Source organism: Pinus tabuliformis, chromosome 6, assembly GCF_031772625.1.
Source record: "Pinus tabuliformis cultivar Carrire ecotype Pingquan chromosome 6, CPIR1, whole genome shotgun sequence".
Classification (NCBI taxonomy): Eukaryota; Viridiplantae; Streptophyta; class Pinopsida; order Pinales; family Pinaceae; genus Pinus; species Pinus tabuliformis.
In genome coordinates, this window is record NC_142292.1 from 1307379724 (window position 1) to 1307386440 (window position 6717).

The window sequence follows — 6717 nt, forward strand, 5'->3', positions numbered from 1 at the left end:
TTTTTTATCATCTCTTCTTTATGACTTAGCATGCTTCTATTGTACTAGTTCATTACGAATATTTCATGTAAAGATCAAGTTGAGTGGGTTTTACATTTGATTTCCACTGTAGTCAACAACTGAATTTATAAGTTTTCTGTTACGTTGAATGATGGGACAACACACTTTGATTTCCACTAGTGGTCTCTTTTTCATATACAATCACAAGTGCACAAATACAAACTCACTTTTCTTTTTATCTCGATAAGCAAATGATGACAACTTTGTATTTTGTAGTGACAAGGATAACTATGTATTGGAGTTAGACCTTGATCCCTTCAATTCATCATTTCCTTACCCAACACGACCATATCCTATTGGTAACGGAGTTCAATTTCTGAACCAACATTTATCTTCAATATCATTTCATGATAAAGAAAGAACACAACCATTGTTGGATTCCCTTCGAGCACACAAATACCAAAGCCATGTCATTTTTCTTTCCTTGGTTAATATATTGCATCATTGTGTTTGATAGTTAATTCATTATTATGCCATGCCAATAAATCTCTCTCAAATAGCAGAGAAGGGAGACCTGGCTATTTTAGAGATATATAATATGAATTAATTAAAAAATCACAGGGTCATTTCGATTCTCATCTTTCTATTTCACTTCTTTAGAGAAAACTATATATTCAAATACCAACTCAACTCAAACCAAACTAAAATAGAGAATCCTAGTTATGAAGATGTTTCTCTCTCCATACCTTATAATAACATTATTATTTTTAATTATACTTGAAGTTCGCTGATAATAACCTGGATTTATATATTTCTTTTAGCATCAAATTGAAATCACTGTAAAAATACGAATATCCCATTAAATATGACCTAAAGATGATTAAAAAAATATCACCTTTAGTCTAAGCACGTGGTAGAGTAATTTCTGAGGTGTGAAGTTTTATTAGAGGCATTGTTTGTTTGTTTGTTTGTTTTTTTTGGTTAGAAAATGGTTTTCTCTTTCTTTTATGTGACTTTCAATTTATCATATCTAGCATGTTGAGAAATGGCAATGAATAATGTTTGAAATTTATCTTGCAAAAATTGATGTTGAATGAAAGGATAAAGAGTTTAACCAAGATACAATCTACTTTGGTAAAGGTAGAGGGACATCTTAAAAAGTTACCTAAGAATACATCATATACATAGTTTGAACATAAGTAATATATGGATTTTTCATTTGCAGATATGTTCTTTTTCTATCCCAAATATCACAGCAAGACAAATATTGATATTGTAGAAATTGTTAGAGGACCTCATTGAGGTCAATTTTTCTGATGTTCTACTTGATTGATACATTCTCATGACAAGAAGGCTTCAAATACGAATTATTATGTTACCAAAACAAATTATATTCAAAGTTTATACATATAAAAGATAAAAACAAATGTCAATTCCTTCATTTGATTGTTACTTGACTCTGGTGTGGGCAAGTTACATGCAACATGATTGGAAAAAGGACAAGGAGACAATAAAGAGATCATGTCTTGGATATGATTCATTTTTTGTTGGCGATCCTTCAAGCACTTCAACCATCAACTTTGGAAATGTTTCTAGTAAGTATTACTATGATTTTTAATGTTGTGATTCTTTCACCTCATGGTTATTTTGGGCAAGAAAATGTTTTAGGAATGCGTGATAAGATATTGATGGAAAACTAAATAATTTTTTTATAATTGCAATGTCCATTCCATGATATCCTCTCTTTATTGTTTGATTGTATTTTGAACATTTATTTCGATTTTTCTTTGTATTTTAACTATGATTTTTTTTTTTTTTTTTTTTAACAAAGTCGGTTACTCATATATTATAAAAGCCAGCAATACAAAATTCTAGAACAGAAGGGGAATGGGTCTGAGAGCTGAGGATCAAAAGCGGGTTCGCAGACCCAGATTCCTCGTTGCTTCTCTTAATTAAACATAAAGCAAGATACAAACGGCTATATTGCCTAACGAAGGAACCACCTATCCAACTAAATTTACAATGCATAGTTTTTAAGGGAAATGTTGGGTGACTGAATCATCAGGAAGCGGATCTTTCCTGACACTTGCCTTGGTTGAAGCTTCAGCCTGATAGCTCTGGGTAAGGGAGCGAATGTGTTCAATAGCTGCCTCCAAGTGGCTGCATCTCTCCTTTAGAGATTCGATCTCAGTCTTCCTTTTTTCCAGTTTCTTGCGCTTTGAGTTCCTATCGGAATGATAGTCTTCTTTCAGCTCCTTGAGCTGCTTGGTCAAGCTGTTGATCATGATCGTATGGGCCTTGCACATATTGCAGTCCTTATTGTTGAAGATATTTCCTAATGGGTTACTGGGCTGAGCCTGATTGGCTGGATGGTTTTGATGATCCGCCATCTTGGCAAACTGAATACCTGGATTAGAAGGATAAGAAGACTCACGAGGGGCGGGGATTAGAGTTGCAGAGGGAGGGAAGACGGTGGCACAGAGCTGCTGGCGCGGAAGATGGAGGATCGAAGAACTCAGATTAAGGAGAGAGATCAGCAGAGGATTTCTGAGAGCTCTGCAGAGAACAAAAACCAAACTGTCAGCTATATGTAAAACAACAGAGCGAAAACCAGAGATTACCGAGAGCGGAGGGCGGAAGTCTGGATCCCGATGCGAGCAGAGAGCTTCCAAACGATGCCAAAGCTTGGAGAGAGCGAAAATGAGACTTCTTGCTGGATTGCGAGCTGTAGAGTTCTGGTGATCTAAGCTGCAATATATAGATGGAGGGAGGGTCCTTTTGAGGTTAATCCGATACTGGATGAATCCGATCTTGAGAAGAGAGCAGTCCTTAGTCATTATTCCTCTGCTGACCAGATACGTGCGAGAGGGATGGGCTCGGTCGCCCCCCCAGAGAATGACTGCGCTGCTAAGGAGGAATTTCATTATGAGGATGGGATTAATGATGAGCTCCAGATCCTGAGAGCGATTCTGATTTCCTTGGTACTCGATTATGCATTCGAGGAGATTAGGGGAGAGGAGTAAAGATTTTGGAGGGGGTTCGAAGTGATGGGCAATATGCCTGAGGTGACTGTTTCCCTGGGGTGAAGCGATGGGGAGGAACTTGTTATGGAATATCCTTTTCATAGATTGTATCATTCTCTCTTACCTGTCCTGGCTTTCTTCTTGTGGCTTGATTTGCTTGTTCATCCGCCTCCTTGTTGTTACCTCTTAGTACATGTTTGAATGTAACACCTCCGAGAGCCCTGATGTTTTCCATTGACCTGCTTTTGATATTATTCAGGGCCATTTGTTTGAAGTCTTTCCCTGAGTTCATGGCCGCAATAATTATTGCTGAGTCGCCCATAATGAGGAGATTCTGGAGGCCAAGTTTCCTAGAGATGAAGGTCCCCAGAAGAAGGCTGTAAGCCTCTGCCTTATTGTTTGTCATTGTGCCTAAACCCCATTCATAAGTTACTATGATTTTCCCATGGGGATCCTTAATTATCCCGCCTGCTCCGGCTTGACCCGGATTATTCTTTGATGCCCCATCAAAATGGAGGACGGGTCTTTTTTGGTTTTGAATCCACTGTCTGATTTCTTCCTCTGTCCCTCGTAGCTTCCAGTCCGAGTTGCCTTTCCCTGTGCTTATGCTTTTCCTTGGTTTTGTTTTATAATTAAATTTGCTCATCCACTCTTTTATTCTTTCATCTGTCGCATCTGAATCCATCTGAATTATACCATTGGCTTCAATAGTCTCGGAAATGAGTGCAGTTGCTTTTGCCAGAATGCCTGATATGCTTGGTTTCTCATTGTTGAAAATATACTTGTTTCGGGCGATCCATATCTGCCAACACAGATTTGGTGGAATACTGTTCCAAAACCTTGTAGCTAGTGTCTTGCCTTTTTTGATTTGAAGGAGGCTTTTTTCCCAGTTTTTTTGAAGAATAGTAATCTGATTGGGAAAATCATCAATGATTATAGGGTTGGTAAGGAGATTCCAACAAGCTCTTGCGAACGAGCATTCTATAAAGAGGTGGGTGCTACTTTCCTCCGCGGCCCTGCACATGCAACAGATTGAGGGTCCATGAATGCCTTTCTTTCTGAGGTTCTCTGCCGTGAGGATTTTCCCATGGAGTAAGGTCCAGTTGAACAATTTAACCTTTGGTCGACATTCAGTTTTCCAAGCGACTTTGTGAAGGGACCAATTATTTACTGTTGAGGTGTTCTGAAGAGCTTTATATCCATCTTTGACCGTGTATCTTCCTCCATTGGGATCCCATACAAATTTGTCCTCTGTCTTTTTGTGAATGGGAGCTGAGCCTATGAGGGAGTTCTTGAGCTCATCCCAGAGATTTGTGAGGTCTGTGGGGAGGTTGAGAGTCTTCCAACCTGTCCAACAGTTCTGATCCCAAAGAGAGATATCGTAAAGAGTTTTTAAGTTTGCCTCTGTCATCCACCTCTGAAGGGGTCTGAGATTAGGAATCGTTTCTCTAGCATTTGTCCCCATTATTCTGTCTTTCCAAATACTGATATCTCTGCCATTGCCTGGAACCCTGGAAATATAGGATTTGAATTGAGGGAGCGATTTTTTGATGAGATTCCAGATGGGTGTACCTTGCCTATCTATGATAGTTTCTGTGATGATATTACTATTAACCCCGCTCAGATATTTCTTCTTGATTACATCCGTCCACCAAGCTCCTTTCTCATTGAGAATTCTCCAAATTAATTTGTAGCCCATCGCCATGTTTGCTAATCTTGGAATTCTGATTCCGAGCCCACCCTTCTCCAAGGGGAGAATAACATTTTCCCATTTTACCAAGCTAAACCTTTTAGTGTTTTGCTTTCCTTCTTTCCACAGGAAACTTCTGATTATCAGCTCCATGTGCTTATGGATGCTGGCCGGGGCGAGAGTGATTGCAAACTGATAAATAGGAAGCGCTGCTAGGATGGACTTGATTAGGATTGTTCTGCCTGCTAAGTTGAGCCAATACACTCCCCAGTTCTGAAGTTTGCCTCTCAGTTTTTCAATTATCTTGACCCAAATCTCAGATTTAATTGATTCCTTTGCTAAAGGTAGCCCTAGATACATAAAATGAGTCCAGTTTCTTTGGGCTGGGATTTCCATAATTAAGGAAATTCGCTGAATTATATGATTGGGGACATTCCATGTGTAGATCATGCATTTGTTGTTGTTGAGCTTGCCTCCAGAGGCTTGGAGGAAAAGGTCCAGAGCTTTCTTGAACCTCCGGGCCATGAGGCTTGAGGCACCACCTATTAGTAAGGTGTCATCTGCAAAAAGAGAGTGATTGACCCCTTTGATTCCTCTGACTATTTCTACCCCTGTTATTTCTTTTTTCTTGCGCATATTTTCCAACAGCAAGCTTAGAGATTCCACCATGAGGATATAAAGGAAGGGGGAGAGCGGGCACCCTTGTCTCAGTCCTCTTGAACTTTTGAAGGCTTTGCAGGGTCTGCCATTAATGAGGGGGGCCGTCCAATTGTCTGATATGCATTCCATAACCCTGCTAATGAAGAGCTCGGATATACCAAATTTCTTTAGAACAGCCTGGAGAAAAGAGTGATTGACCCGGTCGAAGGCATTTTCCATGTCAAGCTTGATGATCATACCCTTTTCCTTTCTAGATATGCTGCTCTGAATAGCCTCCTGGATAAGAATGACATTATCCGTTATTTGTCTCTTGGGGACGAAGCCACCTTGATTCTCGGAGATGAGAGAAGGGAGATTTTTTTTGAGCCTGTTTGCTAATATCTTAGTGATGATTTTGTAAGACACATTGCATAGGGATATAGGGCGAAATCTGTTGAAGGATTGGGGATTTGGATCTTTGGGTATAAGGGCCAAGTGGGAGGATTTCATACCGCTGCCTATCTTGCATTTTATGAAAAAGTTTTTGGCCACTCTGATGTAGTCCTTCTTTATGATATCCCAATGGGTCTTGTAAAAGTCCACCGTGAAACCATCAGGGCCCGGAGCCTTGTCCGAGGCCATACTATGGATTGACTGCTCTATCTCCTCCGCCGTGAGCTCTTTGTCCAGCTCAATGTTTTGGGCTTCTGATATTTTGTTCTCAATTATGTCAAGGAAATCCGGATTGTCCATGTAATGCGGATCCGCAGTTAGAAGGTCTTGAAAGTGGTGGGTCGCTGCCTCCCTGATTTCCTCTTGCTCTTTTAGTTCTTTTCCTTCCACTATTATTTTTTCAATATTGTTCCCAGCTCGCCTCAGTTTCAAACTATTGTGGAAAAAAGAGGTGTTTCGGTCTCCCGATTTGAGCCAAAGGCATCTCGACTTTTGCCTTTGTTCCTCCTCCTCCTTTCTGTTCTGCTTGTACAGCTCCTTGTGTAGTTCGATTTCTTTGAGCTGATCTTCTTCCGTGTCTTGTCTAGTTTCCTTTTCTTGGTTCCACTGTGTTATTTTTACTTGGAGGTCTATTTTGTTTTTACTCTCTTCTTTTGCCTTGTCTTTTGCCCATTGTTTGATGGCAAGTCGAAGGAGCTTTAGCTTGGATTCCCAAACAAAATGCGGGGAGCCTGTGATTTCTGTTGCCCACTGTTCTTTTATCAGAGATCTGAAGTCCTCACTGCTGTCCCAAGCTCTGTTGTACTTGAAAGGGAGCGGACCCATATTTTTACCCTTGTCCAATTTCAGAGCCACTGGCTTGTGATCTGAAATATAACCTTGAATGATTGAGCTTTTAATACTTGAGAAATT